The 10000-nt window shown below is 47.1% G+C and overlaps 1 protein-coding gene across 1 annotated transcript in view; it reads left to right on the forward strand.

The window, feature by feature from the left end:
* Positions 1-10000, forward strand: part of LOC135569002 (leucine-rich repeat-containing G-protein coupled receptor 5A-like) — a 125694-nt gene that overhangs the window by 98875 nt on the left and 16819 nt on the right. The gene's annotated exons all lie outside the window — the stretch shown is intronic.

A 10000-nucleotide genomic window follows, 5' to 3' on the forward strand; every position in this document is an offset into this window, starting at 1 on the left:
AATGCCCTTCTTGCCTTGTCTCTCAGATCGTTCACAGCTTTGTGGAAGTTACCTGTGGCGCTGATGTTTAGGCCAAGGTATGTATAGTTTTTTGTGTGTTCCAGGGCAACGGTGTCTAGATGAAATTTGTATTTGTGGTCCTGGTGACTGGACCTGTTTTGGAACACCATTATTTTGGTCTTACTGGGATTTACTGTCAGGGTCCAGGTCTGACAGAATCTGTGCAGAAGATCTAGGTGCTGCTGTAGGCCCTCCTTGGTTGGTGACAGAAGCACCAGATCATCAGCAAACAGTAGACATTTGACTTCAGATTCTAGTAGGGTGAGGCCGGGTGCTGCAGACTTTTCTAGTGCCCGCGCCAATTCGTTGATATATACAGTGGGGAGAACAAGTATTTGATACACTGCCGATTCATCAGGTTTTCCTACTTACAAAGCATGTATAGGTCTGTAATTTTTATCATATGTACACTTCAACTGTGAGAGACGGAATCTAAAACAAAAATCCAGAAAATCACATTGTATGATTTTTAAGTCATTAATTTGCATTTTATTGCATGACATAAGTATTTGATACATCAGAAAAGCATAACTTAATATTTGGTACAGAAACCTTTGTTTGCAATTACAGAGATCATACGTTTCCTGTAGTTCTTGACCAGGTTTGCACACACTGCAGCAGGGATTTCGGCCCATTCCTCCATATATACCTTCTCCAGATCCTTCAGGTTTCGGGGCTGTCGCTGGGCAATACAGACTTTCAGCTCCCTCCATAGATTTTCTATTGGGTTCAGGTCTAGAGACTGGCTAGGCCACTCCAGGACCTTGAGATGCTTCTTCCGGAGCCACTTCTTAGTTGCCCTGGCTGTGTGTTTTGGGTCGTTGTCATGCTGGAAGACCCAGCCACCACCCATCTTCAATGCTCTTACTGAGGGAAGGAGGTTGTTGGCCAAGATCTTGCGATACATGGCCCCATCCATCCTCCCCTCAATACAGTGCAGTCGTCCTGTACCCTTTGCAGAAAAGCATCCCCAAAGAATGATGTTTCCACCTCCATGCTTCACGGTTGGGATGGTGTTCTTGGGGTTGTACTCATCCTTCTTCTTCCTCCAAACACGGCGAGTGGAGTTTAGACCAAAAAGCTATATTTTTGTCTAATCCGACCACATTACCCTCTCCCATTCCTCCTCTCCTCATCCAGATGGTCATTGGCAAACTTCAGACGGGCCTGGACATGCGCTGGCCTGAGCAGGGGGACCTTGCGTGCGCTGCAGGATTTTAATCCATGACGGCGTATTGTGTTACTAATGGTTTTCTTTGAGACTGTGGTCCCAGCTCTCTTCAGGTCATTGACCAGGTCCTGCCGTGTAGTTCTGGACTGATCCCTCACCTTCCTCATGATCATTGATGCCCCACAAGGTGAGATCTTGCATGGAGCCCCAGACCGAGGGTGATTGACCGTCATCTTGAACTTCTTCCATTTTCTAATAATTGCGCCAACAGTTGTTGCCTTCACACCAAGCTGCTTGCCTATTGTTCTGTAGCCCATCCCAGCCTTGTGCAGGTCTACAATTTTTAACCCAGATGTCCTTACACAGCTCTCTGGTCATTGTGGAGAGGTTGGAGTCTGTTTGATTGAGTGTGTGGACAGGTGTCTTTTATACAGGTAACTAGTTCAAACAGGTGCAGTTAATACAGGTAATGAGTGGAGAACAGGAGGGCTTCTTAAAGAAAAACGAACAGGTCTGTGAGAGCCGGAATTCTTACTGGTTGGTAGGTGATCAAATATTTATGTCATGCAATAAAATGCTAATTAATTACTTAAAAATCATACAATATGATTTTTTGGATTTTTGTTTTAGATTCCGTCTCTCACAGTTGAAGTGTACCTATGATAAAAATTACAGACCTCTACATGCTTTGTAAGTAGGAAACACTGCCGATTATGCAGGTTATCAAATACTTGTTCTCCCCACTGTATGTTGAAGAGGGTGGGGCTTAAGCTGCATCCCTGTCTCACCCCATGGCCCTGTGGGAAGAAATGTGTGTGTTTTTGCCAGTTTTAACCGCACACTTGTTGTTTGTGTACATGGATTTTATAATGTCGTATGTTTTACCCCCAACACCACTTTCCATCAATTTGTATAGCAGACCCTCATGCCAAATTGAGTCAAAGGCTTTTTTGAAATCAACAAAGCATGAGAAGACTTTGCCTTTGTTTTGGTTTGTTTGGTTGTCAATTAGGCTGTGCAGGGTGAATACATGGTCTGTTGTACGGTAATTTGGTAAAAAGCCAATTTGACATTTTCTCAGTACATTGTTTTCATTGAGGAAATGTACGACTCTGCTGTTAATGATAATGCAGAGGATTTTCCCAAGGTTGCTGTTGACGCATATTCCACGGTAGTTATTGGGGTCAAATTTGTCTCCACTTTTGTGGATTGGGGTGATCAGTCCTTGGTTCCAAATATTGGGGAAGATGCCAGAGCTAAAGATGATGTTAAAGAGTTTGAGTATAGCCAATTGTAATTTGTTGACTGTATATTTGATCATTTCATTAAGGATACCATCAACACCACAGGCCTTTTTGGGTTGGAGGGTTTTTATTTTGTCCTGTAGCTCATTCAAGGTAATTGGAGAATCCAGTGGGTTCTGGTAGTCCTTAATAGTTGATTCTAAGATTTGTATTTGATCCTGTATATGTATTTGCTCTTTATTGTTTGTTATAGAGCCAAAAATATTAGAGAAGTGGTTTACCCATACATCTCCATTTTGGATAGATAATTCTTCGTGTTGTTGTTTGTCTCTCTCTCCCTCTCTGTTTCTGTCTCTCTCTGTCTGTCTCTCTCTCTCTCTCTCTCTCTCTCTGTCTCTGTTTCTGTCTCTCTCTCTCTCTCTCTCTCTCTCTGTCTCTGTCTCTGTCTCTGTCTCTCTCTGTCTCTCTCTGTCTTGCTCTCTCTCTCTCTCTCTCTCTCTGTCTCTGTCTTTGTCTCTCTCTCTCTCTCTCTCTGTCTCTGTCTCTGTCTCTCTCTGTCTCTCTGTCTTGCTCTCTCTCTCTCTCTCTCTCTCTCTCTCTCTCTCTCTCTCTCTCTCTCTCGGTCCGTCTTTCCCTCTCTCTCTGTCCGTCTCTCATTGTCTCTGTCTCTGTCCCTCTCTGTCTCTGTCTCTCTCTGTCTCTCTTTCTTGCTCTCTGTCTCTCTCTGTCCATCTCTCATTGTCTCTGTCTCTCTCTCCCTCTCTCCCTCTCTGTCTCTGTCTCTGTCTCTCTGTCTCTCTGTCTTGCTCTCTCTCTCTCTCTCTCTCTCTCTCTCTCTGTCCGTCTCTCATTGTCTCTGTCTCTGTCCCTCTCTGTCTCTGTCTCTCTCTGTCTCTCTGTCTTGCTCTCTGTCTCTCTCTGTCCATCTCTCATTGTCTCTGTCTCTCTCTCTCTTTCCCCCTTCTTTCTCTCTCTCCCCCCTCTTTCTCTCTCTCTTTCACTTTCTGCTTTCTCTGAACAGTCAGTTGATCAACATATTAAGTTAACACTAGACTCACTCTACAGACCCATAAATTCTTTCTATTACGAAGTTAATTTCACCATATTTGTAAAGTAATCCTACCATCCCCAGACCACGGGACTTAGACATGGCTGTTATTTCACTGCATGGGGTCATTTATTGGAATCTTTATGAAATGTAATGAAATAAATAGTGTGTGTGTGTGTGTGTGTGTGTGTGTGTGTGTGTGTGTGTGTGTGTGTGTGTGTGTGTGTGTGTGTGTGTGTGGTGTAGCTGCTGGCATAGGACCTCCAGATATAAACAGTGCCCTGTCAGAGTGCTTGTTGAGTGGGGTGAGGAGCGGTGGTGTGTGTGTGTGTGTGTGTGTGTGTTTTGGTGTGTGTATGTATATGGGGTGTGTATGTATATGGGGTGTGTATATTGTGTGTGTGTGTGTATGGGTTGTGTATATGGTGTGTGTGTGTGTGTGTGTGTATGTATGTATATGGTGTGTGTGTGTATGTATATGGTGTGTGTGTGTGTATATGGTGTGTGTATGTGTATGTATATGGTGTGTGTGTGTGTGTATATGGTGTGTGTGTACATGCTAGCCTACTCAGTCCCATGTCAAGAGTCTCATGTATGTGCAGTATTTGCTCCGTCAGTCTGCACTCTGACCCCTCGTTGAAAGGTTGAATTCCATCGTATCGGCTTGTGTTCTGAAAATCACATGATGTCACCCACATGGAATTGATGACAAAATGAGTGATGACAAAATGAGTGATTACCATTGAACGATAATGACATTTCACCCCCAAATCATTGCTAATTGAATAAAGATGTAATCGCATAAGGGTCTCCTAGCCAGAGCGTCCAATCAAATCAATCACATTTTGGGGTCATGGCGTCCCATTTGATCTAGTCTTCAATACGAGAGAGAGGTTGACAATTTGCCCTCAGTTTTCCATCTCTTGTTATGGTTCCTGTGAGAAGAACACAGAGAGAACCCAGTGGTCTCATACCATCAGACAACAGAGAGAACCCAGTGGTCTCATACCATCAGACAACAGAGAGAACCCAGTGGTCCCAGGTCTCAGAACACAGAGAGAACCCAGTGGTCTCATACCATCAGACAACAGAGAGAACCCAGTGGTCTCATACCATCAGACAACAGAGAGAACCCAGTGGTCCCAGGTCTCAGAACACAGAGAGAACCCAGTGGTCTCATACCATCAGACAACAGAGAGAACCCAGTGGTCCCAGGTCTCAGACCACAGAGAGAACCCAGTGGTCCCAGGTCTCAGAACACAGAGAGAACCCAGTGGTCCCAGGTCTCAGACCACAGAGAGAACCCAGTGGTCCCAGGTCTCAGACCACAGAGAGAACCCAGTGGTCCCAGGTCTCAGACCACAGAGAGAACCCAGTGGTCCCAGGTCTCAGACCACAGAGAGAACCCAGTGGTCTCATACCATCAGACAACAGAGAGAACCCAGTGGTCCCAGGTCTCAGACCACAGAGAGAACCCAGTGGTCCCAGGTCTCAGAACACAGAGAGAACCCAGTGGTCCCAAGTCTCAGACCACAGAGAGAACCCAGTGGTCCCAGGTCTCAGACCACAGAGAGAACCCAGTGGTCCCAGGTCTCAGAACACAGAGAGAACCCAGTGGTCCCAGGTCTCAGAACACAGAGAGAACCCAGTGGTCCCAGGTCTCAGAACACAGAGAGCACCCAGTGGTCCCATGTCTCAGAACACAGAGAGAACCCAGTGGTCCCAGGTCTCAGAACACAGAGAGAACCCAGTGGTCCCAGGTCTCAGACCACAGAGAGAACCCAGTGGTCTCATACCATCAGACAACAGAGAGAACCCAGTGGTCCCAGGTCTCAGACCACAGAGAGAACCCAGTGGTCCCAGGTCTCAGAACACAGAGAGAACCCAGTGGTCCCAGGTCTCAGAACACAGAGAGAACCCAGTGGTCCCAGGTCTCAGACCACAGAGAGAACCCAGTGGTCCCAGCAGACAGACAGACAGACAGACAGACAGACAGACAGACAGACAGACAGACAGACAGACAGACAGACAGACAGACAGACAGACAGACAGACAGACAGGTTAATGCTGTGTCAGACACACAGACAGACAGGGAGGTTAATGCTGGGTCAGACAGACAGACAGACAGGGAGGTTAATGCTGGGTCAGACAGACAGACAGGGAGGTTAATGCTGTGTCAGACAAACAGACAGACAGACAGACAGACAGACAGACAGACAGACAGACAGACAGACAGGACAGGTTAATGCTGTGTCAGACACACAGACAGACAGGGAGGTTAATGCTGGGTCAGACAGACAGACAGGGAGGTTAATGCTGGGTCAGACAGACAGACAGGGAGGTTAATGCTGGGTCAGACAGACAGACAGACGGGGAGGTTAATGCTGGGTCAGACAGACAGACAGGTTAATGCTGGGTCAGACAGACAGACATACAGGTTAATGCTGTGTCAGACAGACAGACAGACAGGGAGGTTAATGCTGGGTCAGACAGACAGACAGGGAGGTTAATGCTGGGTCAGACAGACAGACAGACAGGGAGGTTAATGCTGGGTCAGACAGACAGACAGACAGGGAGGTTAATGTTGGGTCAGACAGACAGGGAGGGAGGGAGGCAGCAGGTACATGGTGCTTTACTGAGATGTGTGCGTTGCCAGGGCGATTCATCTCTCTGCCACCCTCGCCAACTGGACTCAGCCTGACCCCGACTTTGAAGCCCAGAACATGATGCTAGGTGCTGTTCCAGTCTGTTGGCAATCCCGTAACACACACACACACACACACACACACACACACTCTGAGTGGTCTGATTCACAGGGCAGTGGTCGGGGGGGCCCGTGTCTTTCCCAGCGTGGGCCGATATTCAGCGCCGCCCCGTCAGAAACAGCACCCCTGTGACAGAACACAGGAAGGTGCACATTGGGTATTTATGGATCCCTGACCTCCTTCCCGACCTGATTCCCGTAGGCGTGAGGAATGTTGGGGTCGTTGTGCCCGACCCGTCTCTGAGACACAATATCACTGGGCATCAATGAAACCAAACGGACTGAAATGAGGAGGGACGACCTCAACTCTTTGTTTCCCATTGCAATGCTTTTCACTATGGTGAATATGGTGCTCTCTATGGTGAATATGGTGCTCTCTATGGTGAATATGGTGCTCTCTATGGTGAATATGGTGCTCTCTATGGTGAATATGGTGCTGGTGCTGTGGAATATGGTGCTCTCTATGGTGAATATGGTGCTCTCTATGGTGAATATGGTGCTCTCTATGGTGAATATGGTGCTGGTGCTGTGGAATATGGTGCTCTCTATGGTGAATATGGTGCTCGGTGCTCTCTATGGTGAATATGGTGCTCTCTATGGTGAATATGGTGCTGGTGCTGTGGAATATGGTGCTCTCTATGGTGAATATGGTGCTGGTGCTGTGGAATATGGTGCTCTCTATGGTGAATATGGTGCTCTCTATGGTGAATATGGTGCTCTCTATGGTGAATCTCTATGGTGAATATGGTGCTCTCTATGGTGAATATGGTGCTGGTGCTGTGGAATATGGTGCTCTCTATGGTGAATATGGTGCTGGTGCTGTGGAATATGGTGCTCTCTATGGAATGTGGTGCTGGTGCTGTGGAATATGGTGCTCTCTATGGTGAATATGGTGCTGGTGCTGTGGAATATGGTGCTGGTGCTGTGGAATATGGTGCTCTCTATGGTGAATATGGTGCTGGTGCTGTGGAATATGGTGCTCTCTATGGTGAATATGGTGCTGGTGCTGTGGAATATGGTGCTCTCTATGGAATGTGGTGCTGGTGCTGTGGAATATGGTGCTCTCTATGGAATGTGGTGCTGGTGCTGTGGAATATGGTGCTCTCTATGGTGAATATGGTGCTGGTGCTGTGGAATATGGTGCTCTCTATGGTGAATATGGTGCTGGCGCTGTGGAATATGGTGCTCTCTATGTTGAATATGGTGCTGGTGCTGTGGAATATGGTGCTCTCTATTGTGAATATGGTGATGGTGCTGTGGAATATGGTGCTCTCTATGGAATGTGGTGCTGGTGCTATGGAATATGGTGCTCTCTATGGAATGTGGTGCTCACTATGGTGCTCTCTATGGTGAATATGGTGCTGGTGCTGTGGAATATGGTGCTCTCTATGGTGAATATGGTGCTGGTGCTGTGGAATATGGTGCTCTCTATGGTGAATATGGTGCTGGTGCTGTGGAATATGGTGCTCTCTATGGAATGTGGTGCTGGTGCTGTGGAATATGGTGCTCTCTATGGAATGTGGTGCTCTCATGTATATGACCCACAGTACTGATAGAAGACTGTGGCAGTACAGTGATAGACTTCATGTTCAGTCAGACACCTTTATTTCTCTGTGAATGGTGCTGTGTGGATGGTCCTGTGTAGATGTTGCTGTGTAGATGGTGCTGTGTAGATGTTGCTGTGTGGATGGTGCTGTGTAGATGTTGCTGTGTGGATGGTGCTGTGTAGATGTTGCTGTGTAGATGTTGCTGTGTGGATGGTGCTGTGTGGATGGTGCTGTGTGGATGGTGCTGTTGGGATGGTGCTGTGTGGATGGTGCTGTTGGGATGGTGCTGTGTGGATGGTGCTGTTGGGATGGTGCTGTGTGGATGGTGCTGTTGGGATGGTGCTGTGTGGATGGTGCTGTGTGGATGGTGCCGTGTGGATGGTGCTGTGTGGATGGTGCTGTGTAGATGGTGCTGTGTAGATGGTGCTGTGTAGATGGTGCTGTGTGGATGGTGCTGTGTGGATGGTAACATGTTGATTACAGTACTGAACAGACTGTCAATGTAGAGACAGTCTAACTCATGTTGTGATAGATTCACACATGTTGATTACAGTACTGAACAGACTGTCAATGTAGAGACAGTCTAACTCATGTTGTGATAGATTAACATATTGATTGCAGTACTGAACAGACTGTCAATGTAGAGACAGTCTATCTCATGTTGTGATAGATTAACACATGTTGATTACAGTACTGAACAGACTGTCAATGTAGAGACAGTCTAACTCATGTTGTGATAGATTAACACATGTTGATTAAAATACTGAACAGACTGTCAATGTAGAGACAGTCTAACTCATGTTGTGATAGATTAACACATGTTGATTGTCCTGCAGATGGGCACCTTGTGTTGATGTCGCCAAACCAATGCCAGATTTTATCGAGATGTTTTGCTTTCATCGTTGGCAGATGATGTTGAAACCGTCCTGTCGGTGCCCGATGTCTCTTCTCCGTTCTGAAGACTTTGATTTGATTTCCCATGAGCACCGGCGTTCTGAGACAGAGTATCTGCATTGGCATGGATACCGGGGTTCTGAGACAGAGCATCTGCATTGGCATGGATACCGGGGTTCTGAGACAGAGCATCTGCATTGGCATGGATACCGGGGTTCTGAGACAGAGCATCTGCATTGGCATGGATACCGGGGTTCTGAGACAGAGCATCTGTTTTGGCATGGATACCGGGGTTCTGAGACAGAGCATCTGCATTGGCATGGATACCGGGGATCTGAGACAGAGCATCTGCATTGGCATGGATACCGGGGTTCTGAGACAGAGCATCTGCATTGGCATGGATACCGGGGTTCTGAGACAGAGCATCTGCATTGGCCAGGATATCGGGGTTCTGAGACAGAGCATCTGCATTGGCATGGATACCGGGGTTCTGAGACAGAGCATCTGCATTGGCCAGGATATCGGGGTTCTGAGACAGAGCATCTGCATTGGCATGGATACCGGGGTTCTGAGACAGAGCATCTGCATTGGCATGGATACCGGGGTTCTGAGACAGAGCATCTGCATTGGCATGGATACCGGGGTTCTGAGACAGAGCATCTGCATTGGCATGGATACCGGGGTTCTGAGACAGAGCATCTGCATTGGCATGGATACATGCCTGGAAGGTTGATTCAAGCGGATCCCTTTGTAGAAAGGAATCAGAGTTTGCATAACTACTGCTATCTTCCCATCTCCTGTTGAGTTTGTCTGGTATATTTGTCATGTAAATATCAATTGAATATGTATATCTGGTGCATTCCTCCATTGCAGAGAGCCAAGCGTTGACGGATTGGCTTCACATGGATGGGATACGTCCCAAATGGCACCCTATTCCCTATATAGTGCACTACATAGGGAATAGGGCCCTGGGCAAAGGTAGTGCACTATATAGGGAATAGGGCTCTGGTCTAAAGTAGTGCACTATATAGGGAATAGGGCCCTGGGCAAAGGTAGTGCACTATATAGGGAATAAGGCTCTGGTCTAAAGTAGTGCACTATATAAGGAATAGGGCTCTGGTCAAAAGTAGTGCACTATATAGGGAATAGGGAATAATTTGGAACAGAGACATCCTGTTATCTGAGTAGCAGATGATGAAGAGATGAGGAGGAAGAGCTGGACAGAGGTTCAATGTCATCGTCATTGGACCCTACAATCCCCCTCCAGTGAAT

This window comes from Oncorhynchus nerka, unplaced genomic scaffold (assembly GCF_034236695.1).
Source record: "Oncorhynchus nerka isolate Pitt River unplaced genomic scaffold, Oner_Uvic_2.0 unplaced_scaffold_1264, whole genome shotgun sequence".
Lineage (NCBI taxonomy): Eukaryota > Metazoa > Chordata > Actinopteri > Salmoniformes > Salmonidae > Oncorhynchus > Oncorhynchus nerka.